The following is a 13852-nucleotide window of genomic DNA, read 5'->3' as shown; positions in this document are numbered from 1 at the left end:
GACTTGCACGCCAAATGACCTAAGTAGTTGTGTTTGATTTGCCAAGTGATTCACCAAAAAGATTCTCAGATGTGTTCCAGGAACTCGACAAACACATTTTAAACGTATTTGATATTTACAAAAGACGTATTTGCCATTTGGACAAAGTTTCAGGAAATCATCTGATTTGCACAGATGGGATCTTCTGTCACCTTCTGTGGCTTTACCACATCATCACTTCCCAGCTGAAGCCGTGAGACAAGAGAGCATATGGCGTGCCCAGGTGGGAGTCGGGTCACCCTGCGGTGCAGAGAGGGCAGGTGGCCCCCGCGATGGTGCCGGGTGACAGGGTGGGGGGTGACAGGGCACCGGGCGACAGTGCGTGGGGTGACCGTGCACATCGGGTGGCTGTGTTTGGGGTGACGGCGTGCCAGGTGACAGTGCTTGGGGCCTCCTGCAGGTGGAAAGCAGGTGGGGGAGTCCAGACCCCGCCAGCCCTCGGAGCCACGAGCAGAGGGCCCAGCTCTGCACCTTCCCCCTGGTTCCTGCTCGTCCCTCCCAGGCTCCCTCTGGGGTCCCAGTGAGAGTAACCAAGGCCCTGACCAGATGGCGTCCCTGCTCTTCAGCTGTTGAGTGCACGCAGTAAGCTTCAAATCTTCCAGATGTGGGTTCTCAGCCATCTGTGTTCAGGGTAATGAGTATTGTCACAGTCCAAACTGTGACGCGTTGGCGGGAGATAGCACATTTGGATCTAGAAGGTTCCAGAAACTCCAGTGGTGCCCATTTCTATGTTGGTGGGATTTGTTGAAAGTAACTCAGTCTCTGTCTGCTGTTTGGGCGTCTGTCTGGTTTCCTTGTGCAGAGACCGGCGTCCGAGGAAGGAGAGCTGCTCCCGAAGGCCCCCAGCAGCCTTAGCCAGTGTCCTGAACGTCTCCCTGACTTCGCACGGTAATCTCAAAGTCCCATTTTCCCGCTTTGATTCCTGACAGCTGGCCGCCTACGGTTCTGCCAGGAACAGCTTCCTCCGCGGTCTTGTGACTGAGCGGGGAGGGACACACCCACGCCCCGTGTCACTTGCAGGGAGGGCTCAGGTGCGTGCCCGCTGCCGACTGGCTTTTCTCTCTCAGAGCTTTGGGGCATGAAGACAGGAGTCTGGCTTTCACTGTGCTTTCTGCTCTTTCCGACGTTGATCATCGCCTGAAGCATCGTGGAAACGGTCGTTTGCAAAGTGTTTGCCGCGACCGAATCCCGCTCGAGTGGTTGGCGACCCTCCCCGAGAAGCCCGGAGCTGTGCGGTGACAACATGACAACAGAAGCTCCACGCGCCTTCCCGACCGTCCTCGTCCTTCCCGCACACAGACTGATCCTCTTATTCTGTCTCCAGAAAGCAGAGCAAGTCCGGACAGACAGACAGAGCCCTTGCCGGCCGACTCGCTGAGAACACGCGTGTCTGTTCCCTAAAAACTACCGCGCCGGGAGGTGACGCCATCCACGTTTCCCGTCACGACTTGGAGCGAGGGGGCTCGGTGAGGAGGCGCGGGCCGGTGCGCGTGGACCGCCGGGCTGGGCTCGGCGCCCCCAGGGGTCCGCACCTGCCGGACCCACTTCTGACACGGAGGCCGGTGCCGCCTGCTTTCCTCGACCCCGAGCGGGCGGCCGCCGACATCTCGTGAAGTCTTTGCTCTGCCCGAGCCCCTGACTGACGGGTGGCTCGGGGCTCAGTCCTTCCTCCACGGTGCTGACCTGCAGCGTGGACTGGAATCCGTCGCCTCTGTGACCACGACCCGTGCCAGACTCCCGTCCACACCCGCCGCACGAGCCCCGGGTGTCGCCGGCCCGGCACAGACTCGGGCCGGGGTGGCACCGCCTGGTTCCTGGAACCGTCCGGCCCCGTTGCTGCGCCCTGGAAAGGGGGGGGGGACGCAGAACTCCGGCCTCGGTTCGTCTGCCGCCCGCACCCACAGAGAGCGAAGTTTTGTAGAGAAGCCTCTCCCGCCGTGACCTGGAATGGCTTCATTGGAGGCCAGCGGCCGTGCCCAGTGTCAGTGCACAGACCGAGCTCCTGCACCCAGAGGGGCCTCCACGTCGCCAGCCTCCTTCCCGCGGCCTCTGTGTCTGCCTGCTCCTCCTCCTCCTCCTCGTGTCCCCGCACCACCTGTCTCTGTGGTGGCCGTGGCCACGCCTGGGACAGTGTCGGAGGGCGGGGCTTGTGCTCTGCTCACCGCCAGCCTCGTGGATCTTCTCCGCGGCTCGGCCCCTGGGTCCCCGGCCAGATCACAGCTCCCCCCGCACACCCGTCCTCCGCGCCGTGCACCCTCCTCTACTTCAGGAGTCACTGCTGGTCCCACTCCTCGTGGGCAGCAGCCCCCTGACTCTTCAGGGGAGGGACCCAGCCTGCAGGCGATGGGGGCGAAATGTCTTCACTTTGCAGGCAGTGCGCGTGAAGACACGAGGCGAGGGTGGGCCGCTGCCCTGCCAGTGGCTTGCTGCTTGCTCCCATGGGACCCTGCCGCCCCTTTGCGCTGGGAGTGATCCCGCCGGTGAGCGTGGCTTTGAAGTGACTACGGTAAGGTCGCCGGAAAAGGACAGAAATGCGCACGCTGCCGGGGACGGCGTGTCGGGCGGAGCCGCGGTGCCCGCGTCGTGGGCGTCTGTCTGGCAGGGAGAACGTGGTCCGAGCCCCCCGGGTCCACGGCCACGCAGCGCGTTTCCTGTGGGCTGACTGTCCCCGGGAACCTCTGCCAGCTGCGTCCCGGATCCTCTGGTCTGCGGCTCGTCTTCGGGTGGGGTCAGCCAGGCTCCGCTCGGAGCTGCCCGCCGGTGGACACACACTGACCCGGGCTGGTGACGGGGCCGTAGGTGCCCCCCAGGTTCCGACCACCCAACTGGCCGCCTCTGTCCGCCGCTTGTTCAGCTGGTTACCGAGCACCAGGCCGTGGCCCGCGCTCTGTGGGGCTGGGGACGTGAGGACACGTGGTGGGTGGCCGCGGAGAAGGGACAGAATACCCGACCACCCCGCTCGGTCCAGAATTCAGGGAGTGGGACTTCGTGGCGGAGAAGGCGCGAGTCAGTTGGCTCATTCGTGGCCGTCACAGGTGCACGTGGTGTCAGCCCTGTGCCACAAGCCGGCGGGATTGCTCGCTTGATCGGTGGCCCTCCGGTGGCGCGCCTGGTTCTCTGCACTTGGCAGAGCGCCTCCTGTGGGTCATCACTGAGGCCACGGAGACACGGCTCAGAGCCGTGAGGCCGCACGTGTCGGGGGAGGCTGAAGTGGAGCCTCCAGGGGGATCCAGACCCGTTCGTTTTCCCCACAAGCAGCCGTTGGAGGGAGACGCGTGGTCAGGCCCCTGCTGCCGGGAAGCCTTCCTGGAGCGCCCGCTGCAGAGCAAGGGCACGCTGCCCTCCTTCCTGCCCCCGCCGCCCAGACGGCCGCACCGGGTGTGAGGCTCTCGGGCCGAATGGTGTGAGAATTCAAGTGACTCCGTTGCTTTCTCCGGGAGTAGAGTTTCCGGATGAGGCCTGAGGGAGCTGGCCCCGGATTCAGGCCGCGTGTGCGTGTCTGGGTGTGTGTGCGTCTGTCCGGGTCCCGCCTGGGTCTAGCGACCTGAGTGCCGGACACGGCACGGGGCTGGACGCGCTCGCCCGGCACCCACTGTTCCTCCGCTGTGTCGCCCGCGGCCCCAGGGAATCCCTTGCCTTTGGTGCACAGTCCTGGTCCGTGAGGGGAGTCCAGGAGGGGACGCCTGGGCCCTTGACTCGCTCAGGACGTTGGTCCTGTTGTCGGATCGTCTTCCTCACGCGTCTGTTTCCCGAGGTCCCGGGTGTAAGGGAGGCTGCCGTGAGCGCCGTCTGGAAATAACCGGAGCGTGTTGCACCGTCCTGTTGGCCAGTCTGGCTGGAAGTCATCCTCCTGACCTGACAGAAGGCAAAGGACAGGTGCAGGTTCTGTAGGGAGACCGGGCCAGCGGTGTGAACACAGGCGCCCGCCCACCGGCATGGTGGCTCCCAGGCGGACGGGAAGGGGCACGGGTAGGAGCCGGGTCCGCAGCTGCCTCGAGGTTCTCCGTCTGGAGCCCGCAGCCTCATCTGCACCACCAGGTACCACCTGTCAGCTGTGCCCACAGCCGCGTGTCTCCCAGACCTGCCGACGATGCGCGTTCTCGTCTGCACGTTTGAGGCGTCGTGATGCAATGTCCAGAGAAGCGCGGCACGTCTGCTTTCTGGAAGGGCCCGAAACTCGGCGGTGGCTCGGGCGGAGAGCCCGCGGCAGGGTGGGCTGGGGCCCTGCGAGTCCGGCTAACGGGTGCTGTTTTGGGGGAACACATGTCCTCCTCAAGATCTTGTTCTTCTCGTTAACACGTCCCTTGTGCTGGAATCAGCAAGGTGACCCCTCGGGTGGGGACGGGGTGGGCTTGTCGTGAGGACACCTGGGGGCACCAGCTCATCGGGATGCGGGGGGTGGGGGAGGAGCAGGGACCCCAGCGTGGCCCCCAGCACGCAGCTTTCCCGGAACCCGCCTCTGGACGGATGGGCTGACGGTCGAGAACAGCGGTCACCGCCCGGGAGGACAGACCCGGGCTCTCTCCAGCTGTGTGATACAGGTGCAGTGCTCAGCCTCTCTGAACTTTGCTTGTGGCTTTTGTGGAAGAGTTGCTAGGCCCTGGGTGGCTTTCAGGACGGGATGCCAGCCTTGAATGCTGGAGCAGCGCCGAGAAAATCGAACAGTGGTTCTCGTCACCGACCTCGTGGTCTGTGGCTGGATTCTGTTCTGTGGTGTCCACACGGGAGAAAGTGATGAGGCTCAAGGCAGAGGAATTTGTGGGGGGTTTTCCCCTTTGGTTTTACCAAACCCCAGACGCTCGAGTAGGCTTAGAGTGTGTTAGCATGAAGACGCCGAGCAGAAGGAGATCTGAGCCTGTGGGTGGAAGAGAGAGGGGTCCAGGGTCTGGACAGCAGAGAACCAGGCCCCTGCCAAAGCACCGTGAGCCTGAGGTGGCCTCGAGCTTCCTGCCTTTGGCGCCTGGTGGCTCTGGGGCGGGCGGGCAGAGTCTCCTTGCTGGACGAGGCGCTGGGCGCCCGGCCGGCCATTGGACGGAATGTGGGGAGGCGGGGGGTCCCAGCTCGTGCAAAGGGCGTTGCTGCAAACCAGACGGCAGGGCTCGGACTCTCCCGCCCACAGGTCCACGCCTCCTCTCCCACACGACTAACTGCCTCTGCTCCCAGCCTGAGGCCACACACCACACCGCCTCTCTCGTTCACGCCACCCCTGTGGGACATGGCTGCTTGCCGGGCAACCACCGTCACTTGTGCCCCAGGCCAGTCCTCTCTGCCCCCCACGTGCTCACTTTCAGAGGCGACAGATTATGCCTGGACTCTCCTGCGGCCCGGAACCCTCCCCGTGGCCTGAGCTGGGCTGCACGTCTGTTCCACGGCCCGGGGCCCTGGGGCCTCTCCACTTAACTCCCCGTGCGGGACGCCTCCCCAGCCCCGACCAGCCCCGGACCAGCCTGCAGAGCCTTGCCGGTTGAGCCGGACCCACTCGGAGCTCCTTGGCCGGGAAGTCTTCAGCTGTTACACTGACACAAACCTTCCTGCCTTGTAAGGGCACGGGGCTGGCCCCTGTCGTTCCGGAACCGTGTTCCCCAAGGAAGTGCACGCAGGTGCTGAGGGCCTCTGTCTGCTGTGCTTTGGGCTGGAAGGCGATGCACCCCTACTGACATGATGTTTTAGGTACTTGCGTACATATGAATGTATGTTCGTGCAGATAGGTCATCACGTGCTGTTCGTAGATAGGTGTTCACTACACTAGACATTCACGTGTGTGCGTGCTCGCTTCTGTAAGGGGGGGCGGTCCTTCCATGAGGAGGGCGGGGCTATGTCCTGGAGCCGAGGAGGGGCTCCCAGCGTGCGAGGGGGGGGGTGTCCTGATGAGGAGGGGCTCCCGGCCTGCAGGGGGGCCGTGCCCCAAGCAGAGGTGGCACAGAAAAGCTGGGGGAGCTCTGGTGTGTGGGGAGGTGGGCATCTTGGTTGTGTTTCTGGCCGGCTTCTCCCCTCACCAAGCTTGGCCCCCCATTAACAGACCTGCGGGCCTCATGTGGGGCCAACAGTTTCTTCCTGAGAACAGTGGAGCAGGGTCCGGGCCACCAGTGACATGCCCGACGGCAGCTGGTTCTGGAAAACAGCCGAGTGATGTCACCCGCAGACACGGTCCCCGGGGGTCAGTGCGTTCGTGGTCCACGGGCTGATGAACTGGTTTCCTCTGCGGGCAGTGTGACACATCCAGGAACGATCTGATCCGCATGCCGACGGGCTTCCCCCCTGGGTCCTGCCCACAGACACCGCCCATTGTGTTAGCCAAGTGCATCAGCAGGTGTGTTTGCCAGGTGTGACCGACGAGTGTGGACGTTGGAGATCAGCGGCTGTGTTACACGGAAACGATCGGTCTCGTAACTCGTGTGTAGAGACGCCGTGTCACGTGTGCAGGAAAGATAACCCGTAAGCGTCAGAGCTCCCCAATCTCGGGGTGGGAGGGGGGGATGCTGAAGGCGGAAGTCGCCGGATTCTTCTAGTGACGTGGCTTTTCGTGGCACACGGACCGTCACAAAGCTTAGGCACTCCCACACAGAAACCCCGAAGTCCGGCTTCTCCTCACAAGGTCTCACAGCACAGGCGGGCCTGCGTGGGGCAGCGGGCCACGAGCCTGCCGGGTCCTGAGCTGTCCTCGCAGCCACGTGATCTGTGGCCTCGAGAAGGCCAGTCGGTGACCCGGAGCGTTAGTAAAAATCCCGGTTTGGTTGACCGTTTGCTTTGCAAATGAATCTGGTCCTCCGGCCGGTGAGCACGCCTGCCGGGCCGGCCCGCTGTCCAGCCGTCTGCCGGGGGCTGGGCTGGAGGCACGTCTTCCTCTGGAGCCCCCCACCCCCACCCCCAGGAGGAGACTTGGCCCGCACGGCTTCCGCGCGGCACGGCCTGACCCCAGCAGGGCTGCAGGCCGCATCACGGGCCCTGTAGCTTCCCCCGAGCGCCCACCCCGGTGTCGCCCCAGTGACCCAGATGGGGTCCGGGGCCCCCGGGAGATCCCGAGCGCCAGTCCCAGGGCCCACAGCTCTCGTACACTCTGAGGCTGACAAGACTTCCCCCCGCGACTTTCGGCAGGAAGGTGGCTGGTGGGGGGACACAGCGGGGGAGGGGGATGGGGCCATTCCTACTGATAGCTCCCCCCGCTGACTGGGTGCATCCTGCCACGCCTGCTGGCCGCCCCCCACTGACCCCCCACTGGTTCCTCCCCCCCCCGCACTGATCCCCCACTGGCTGACCCCCCACTGGCCCCCCCCCACTGACCCCCCAGTGGCTGCCCCCCCCCCGCACTGACCCCCCCAGTGGCTGACCCCCCAGTGGCCGCCCCCCCCACTGGCCACCCCCCGCTGGTCCCCCACTGACCCCCCCCCACTGGCCGCCCCCCCGCTGACCCCCCCACTGGCTGCCCCCTCGCTGACCCCCCACTGGCTGACCCCCCACTGGCCATCCCCTGCTGATCCCCCACTGGCCGCCCCCCCCGCTGACCCCCCCACTGGCCGCCCCCTCGCTGACCCCCCACTGGCGGACCCCCCACTGGCCTCCCCCACTGACCCCCCCCCACTGGCTATCCCCTGCTGACCCCCCACTGGCCGCCCCCCCCACTGACCCTCCCACTGGCCGCCCCCCCAGTGGCCGCCCCCCCACTGACCCCCATTGGCCCCCCCACTGACCTCCCCCACTGGCCGCCCCCCCACTGACCCCCCCCCCACTGGCCACCCCCTGCTGTCCCTCCCACTGGCCGCCCCCCCAGTGGCCACCCCCCCACTGGCCATCCCCTGCTGACCCCCCACTGGCCGCCCCCCGCTGGCCCTCCCACTGACCGCCCCCACTGGCCACCCCCGCTGACCCCCCTCCCCCCACTGGCCACCCCCGCTGCTGGCCGGGAGCCTCCTGTTGCAACACCCCCGTCCCTCGGCCCCAGTCCCCACCTCCTCTGGGGTCTTTCCTGGTCATATGCCCTGGCCCGCGAGGTCTCTGTGCCAGGCCGCACACCCCAAGGACAGAGCCCAGCGTCCCCACGGGCAGACATCGCTGCGGGCAGGTGAATAGGAGTCCAGTCCTACCGAGTGTGACGCCATTGGGGACTGAGCAGAAGTCACGGAGGACATGTCTGCCTGCAGACACTGGTGGACCCTCTCCGTGGTCACCGCCCTCGTGGCCCCAGGCTCGCGCTCACAGCCTGCTTCCAGGAAATGGACGTACTGGTATCTGGTCACGTCTCGGATTTTCAGGGTCCAATCACCCCGATAAAAGTGGGTGAGAAGGTCCCCCTGCTGTGTGGTTGAGGTGATTTTTGTCCCTAACGGCAGACGTTGGCATCTCGATCGTGGTCACAGGTGGTGCAGAAGACGCGGTCCGTGCACTGAGGTGGATGTGGGGTTGGTTCCCAGAGTGTGGGAAGGAAGAGCGTGCCCCGGTTAGGGTGTGCAGGCGGGAGGGTTTGTATAAAATCCTTCCGTCAGGCTTATAAACAGGCTAATTGGAAAGGCTGCGGACTTTCTGCGCACGAAAGCGATCTGAATGTTGAAATCAGTGACCTCTTCACAGAGACAGTAGGTCTGGAGGAGTCCACCGGCCCCTCCTGGTTTCTGTCCTGCTTAGTTCAGTGCCCAACATGGTCGCCTGTGCGCGCAGTGCTCTCTCCGTAGGTGACAACGTCACCGTGTCATTCTCTGGGGTTCCCTAAACCCAAGGGGGCCGTGAACCCGTCGGCTTACACCGTTGCCCTCCTGGTAGGAAGCGAGCCCCGGAGACCCCTGAGCTGGGCAGCAGGCGGGAGGAAGGCCACTGGTGGGTCTGAGGCATTGGGACGTCTGACTTTGGGTCGCGACCGAGTTAACCTCATTGTCTGTTTGGCTCAGTGACCCCTCTGAGGTCGCCGGGCCGGGGTCGGCCCCCAGGGCTCTGCCTGCGGGTCCTGCTCCCCCGTCAACAGGAGGGGATGGGACGCTGGCCGGCACGGGGAGCCTGGGACAGCCCAGGCGGCTTCTGTGCAGGACCCCTGCCCCCCGACCAAGGGACCCCGCCTAGTGGACTCCCGAGCGTCCCCAGCTGTGCCAGGGCCTCCTTCCCGGGGCTGGGAGTTTGGAACCATCTGCTGTTCTCATCACATACTTTCCACCTTCCTGGGAACAGCCCGTTTGTGGACGGCGTCCAGCTCCTTCTGTGGCGGCCGCCTCCTCTCTGGTGTGTGTGCGGCTCGGGCCCCACGCAAGCCCTGCCCCCACTGCCTGACACCTCAGTTCCTGCCCCCCGGGCTTGAAATGAAATAAAGCTGGCCTCAGGGGTTTGCGAAGGAGACACGCTGTAGGGCACCAGTCCCGGGATGAAGGTCTGGAGGGTCCGCGGGCTGGGAGAGCTCCGTTGCTGAGGCAGCGAGGGGGTTCGTGCGGGTGTCCCGGCATCTCCTGCGGCAAACGGTGCGCCCCACAGAACGTGTCAGGTTCGTGCTATTGAGGACGGAGCACAGCTCACCAGGGGTTGTTAGCCGCAGACCAGGATCTTCCGGAGGTCTGGTCTGCCCCTGAATTGTGTGTGGACCGCGCAGGGAGCTCCCCCTGGCCCCGGTGACACACTGCGGGCAGAGGTGGGCACACGGGCCTGGGAAGACGGCCACAGTAACGTCATAATACGGGTAAGTGGATCAGAGGGAAGTGTCTGTAACACGGCGGGGTGGTGAGGACAGGAGGAGGGTCCTGCAGTGGGACACGTGTGGCACATTGGAGGAGAGGCCGCCAGGCGCCTGTGTCTGACCTGAGATGGGCCCAGGACGGGGCTGGGGGCCACCAGAGCACGCACACCCTTGGGCGCTGGACCAAGGATGTGAGGTTCTCATCAGAGCAAAGGGAGTTAGTGGAGGGGGTGTGGGGGGTTGAATAGTGTCCCCCAAATCCAAGTCGCCCGGGCCTCATTAGTGACTATTTGGAGGAAGGGTCTTTGCAGATGTAATTAAGGTAAGGGCAGGAAGCAATTGTGCTGTGAGGCGATGGCCCTAAATCCCACGGCACCCTTGTGAGAGGCACAAGAGGACGCGCAAAGACGCAGGGAAGAGCACAAGGCGGCCACGAGCCCAGGAAGCAGGGACGAAGCGGCCACCAGCCCAGGAAGCAGGGACGCGGTGGCCACGAGCCCAGGAATCAGGGATGCGGCCCTGCCCTGCCCATACCTTGACTTTGGGTCTCCAGCTTCCAGAACAGTAGAGGACAAGTTCCTTTGGTTTAAAGCCGCCTGGTTTGTGATAATTTGGGAAACAACACGGGTTATCAAAGGAAAGGAAAGTGATTTCATGTATCAAAGCCAAGAAGACACAGACCCTGGGCTCCCGGCCCTGTTCCGGTGTCTGCTGTCCTCGTGCCTCGGTTTCCCTGAGCGCTCCACCAGCCCCCCCTTCGTCACTGGTGTCCCTCCCATGGCAGAAGATGAACACGTGTGTCTTCCCAGGGAGCAGCTGGGGGCCCCGGTTGTCCCTGAAGGTCTCTGTGGCGAGTGGAGACCAAAACAATACCTACCCCACTGCGTTTACGTGCACGTCGCTCGGGCTTCTGGACTCTCCTCTCTGCAGGCTGGCTTGGGTCTCAGAGAGGGAGACACGTGGTGACAAGTGGGATTTGCTTCCTAGATGCGTAAGTGGCCACAGTTCTTACGTTCTGTGTAAGTTTTGACTGTTTTCTCTGTATTACAATAGTTTTGATTCATGGTTCTTGTAACGTGAGTAGGTGACGGTTCACTGTTTTCAAGCTCAGAGCTGATCATGTGGAACAAAATACACGTGCCTTCTGCCTTGGCCTCGCCCTCTGGTGTGGCCTCGCGGCCCCTCGTTCCCGTGGCAACCGGCTCCTTGGCTCCACAGGTGTTTCCAGCACCTTCTCCGGGCATTTCTGAGGCACCAAGAGATTTGCTCTTTTCCCGCCTTCTTGTTCACTGTAACGGCCAACGTGCTGCAGTGGAAAACCAACGTTTGCTTTGAGTTTTTCTTGTGAGACCGGTGTCCGAACAGCACGACTCCACAGGCACCTTTCAGGTTCGCGTTCTCTTCAGGTAGGACGGGGCGAGTAGCACCCTTCCTCTCTCCTGGAGCAGCGTCAGCGTTGGCGTCCCCTGCGCTTGCTCCTTGGGGAGGGATGGCGGGATTTGCTGGTGCCTCGGAGACTCTGGGGGATGCCGAGCACACCCTCCGGCTGGAATCTAAAACAGGAAGCGTTGACTCCAGACCCACAGCTTGGAATGTCAGAGCCTTTGTCGCTGGAACCAGCAGAGGCCAAGGGAACGCAGCTGCCGCCCTCCAGGGGGGGTCTCCAGGGCGACCGCAGGACCCTCTACTGTCAGGGCTCCGCCCCTGCTGGTCCCCACCTCCGGCTCGGTGTCTTAGAGCCTCTGCTCAGCGGGAATGTGAAGCTGGGTGAGCGTCCACAGCGCGTCCCCTGCTCCCCCAGAGGAGACCAGGAGGCCCAGGGTCCAGACGCTGTTCACAGACCCAGGGAGAAGCGGCCGCTGGCGGGGCTGGGTCAGTCACCTTGGGGGTTGGTGGGAATACGGCAGCTTCGATGGGAACCGATGCCCAGAGGAGGCGCGTTTCTCCAGCACAAGCGGCGGCCGGGGTGGAGGCTGGTCCTCGCAGCGAGATGTGGCCCCAGCGGCCGTGCAGAGGGGCCAGGGGCTCTGCCACCGTGTGTCTCGGGGGCCACTGAGTTTCTAAATCACACGCATGTAACCGCAGGGCACGCAGCTCCCGTGCAGGACGACACATTCACTTCATTCACGTATCCAGGTGTCGTGCCCCCGCTTCCTCCAGCTTGTGATCCCCTGGCTTGAACGTGACCTCCGCCTCGTGGGCGGTCCCCGTGAGGCTGCCCAGAGCGGCCATCTTAAACGGAGGAACCGCCACCAAGCACAAAATTGCCCCAAAACGCCCACGCAGACCGCGCCGCCGAGTGGACCGCGAGAAGGAGCTTGATTGCGGGAGGAGCTGAAGCAGGAAGTTGGGGCGTGGCCTCGTCCCCGCGGCAGGACCGTGGGCAGGGCGGCCCCCCCGCTTCCTGGGGCGCCAGCGGCCTGACGGTGCCGATGCGGGGCTGCAGCGCACTTCCGCGAACAGGCGAAGTCACAAGGGGACCCCGGATAGCGAGCAGGAGGAGGGACGTCGGGGACGGCCGTGGGGCGCGTGCTCTGGGCGAGGCGAGGGACCGACCTCTCAGACGCGGGAACGTGCGGCTTCCCGGTGCCTGTCCTCCCGTGTGGTTGGGGGTCTCAGTCTGCGGGCCTCAGGAAGCCCTGCTCCCCCCTCGCGGACTCCCCGCCAGCCCAGCGCTTCGGCACACGGGGTGGGGGCCGGCCACCTGCGGTGGGGACGGGGTGGGGGGCGGCCACCTGCAGCTGGGGGACGGGGTGGGGGCCGGCCACCTGCAGCTGGGACGGCCCCAGGGACGCTCAGGTCCAGACGAAGCGAGGCCGCTCTGTCCGAGTGGCTCCAGGGCAGCAGACAGGTGGGCGAGGCCTCTATGTGAGCGGGGATCCCGAGCCACACAGCGCCCTGAGCTGACCTGACCTGCACCTCGGCTGCTCGGATGCACAGAGTTGGAGCAGGAAGGGCACGGGTTTGACTGGAAAAGACGCAAAGCAGCCACAGCCCACGGCCAAGGGGAAGGCCTCCCCTTGGTGAAACCACAGCCCGTAAGAAAGACAGCTCTCACCAACCACGTCGTCCAGAGCGTTTCCAGTGAAAATTGTTTTTCCGTTTGTGGTTGGGGAGAGAGGGTTCCAATGCTGCCAACAGAAATCAGTTCTCGTGGCAGGTGCAGATTCTCGTGGCGTTTGTAGGCAGCTCTGTGTTCTCCAGAGGGGCTCTTACCGCATGGAGCCCATCTGTGGGGGAGGGGGCGGGGGACCGACGGGGTCTGTGTTCAGTGTCTCAGGCTCTTGTCACGCGGGGCAGGGAGGAGCCGCACGAGCCCTCCCTCGTGTCTAGTCCCCGCACGGGGAGGGAAGCTCGCGAGCACTGTGGCCCCACGATGCACGTGACAGGCAGCCCCTGCGGGACGGCCCCAAGTGCCTCTGAAAACGGCCAGCGGTCCCAGGGGAGCTGGGGCACACAGGCTCTGAACCTTCCCTGTACGCCCACCTCCCAGCACATTCTGGAATGAGCTCAGGTCCGCGTGCGCCCATGTCCTGGCTCCAGAACCTCCTCACAGCCGCGGAAGCTCCCTTCAGGACCTCAGCCAGACTTGGCTGCCTTCCTTCTCGGAACCCTCCGGAGGTTTGGGACCGATAGGGATGAAATGCCAAGTTCTCCCGTTGAGGCAGATTTCTAGGCCGGGAATGGAGCCCATCCTGCCTGGTCACTGCACCCCGTGCCCCTGTGAGCGCCCCGTCCGCCCCCAAAAGGCCGGCTGCGGTGCCATAACCAGATGCTTCCTGTTTGTCCCTCCCCGTCTGCTCCTTGCCCCCCACGCCCCCCACCCCGTGGTTCTCCAGAAGGAGACTCCCGTCCCGGGACAGAGCTGGGTCCTGAGGTACGGCGGACCCTCACCACCCGCGCCCTCCATGATGCGTGATGCACACCCCGATGTTGAAGCGGCCCATTCAGGCCCTCGACGGTCTGTAAAGGGACCCAGATCCCACGGAGCACATGCCAGATCCCCCCAAATCCCTTCTTCCTGTTTCTGCCACTCAGGCGAGCCGTCCCCAGCCCGGCAGTTCTACCCTCTTGTTCATCCGAAACCTTTGCCTTCCGGCTGCGAACGGCGCCGCCCTGGCTCCTGACTTGCAGCTTCTGCGGTCAGGGCTAGCAGCCGATGTG

At 64.3% G+C, this 13852-nt stretch overlaps 1 long non-coding RNA gene across 1 annotated transcript; it reads right to left on the bottom strand.

Annotated features, from left to right (window-relative positions):
* Positions 1-10268: 10268 nt before the first annotated feature.
* LOC144615976 (uncharacterized) lies at positions 10269-13260 on the bottom strand. The gene is made up of 2 exons (XR_013554836.1): positions 12424-13260; positions 10269-12392 (listed from the first exon to the last, which is right to left on the bottom strand). It is a non-coding gene; the product is annotated as an uncharacterized LOC144615976 (long non-coding RNA).
* Between the last annotated feature and the right edge of the window lie 592 nt (positions 13261-13852).

This window comes from Panthera onca, chromosome A3, assembly GCF_046562875.1.
Source record: "Panthera onca isolate mPanOnc1 chromosome A3, mPanOnc1 haplotype 2, whole genome shotgun sequence".
Classification (NCBI taxonomy): domain Eukaryota; kingdom Metazoa; phylum Chordata; class Mammalia; order Carnivora; family Felidae; genus Panthera; species Panthera onca.
The sequence above is the reverse complement of the archived record's forward strand: the minus strand, read 5'-3'. Positions and strand labels throughout refer to the sequence as shown.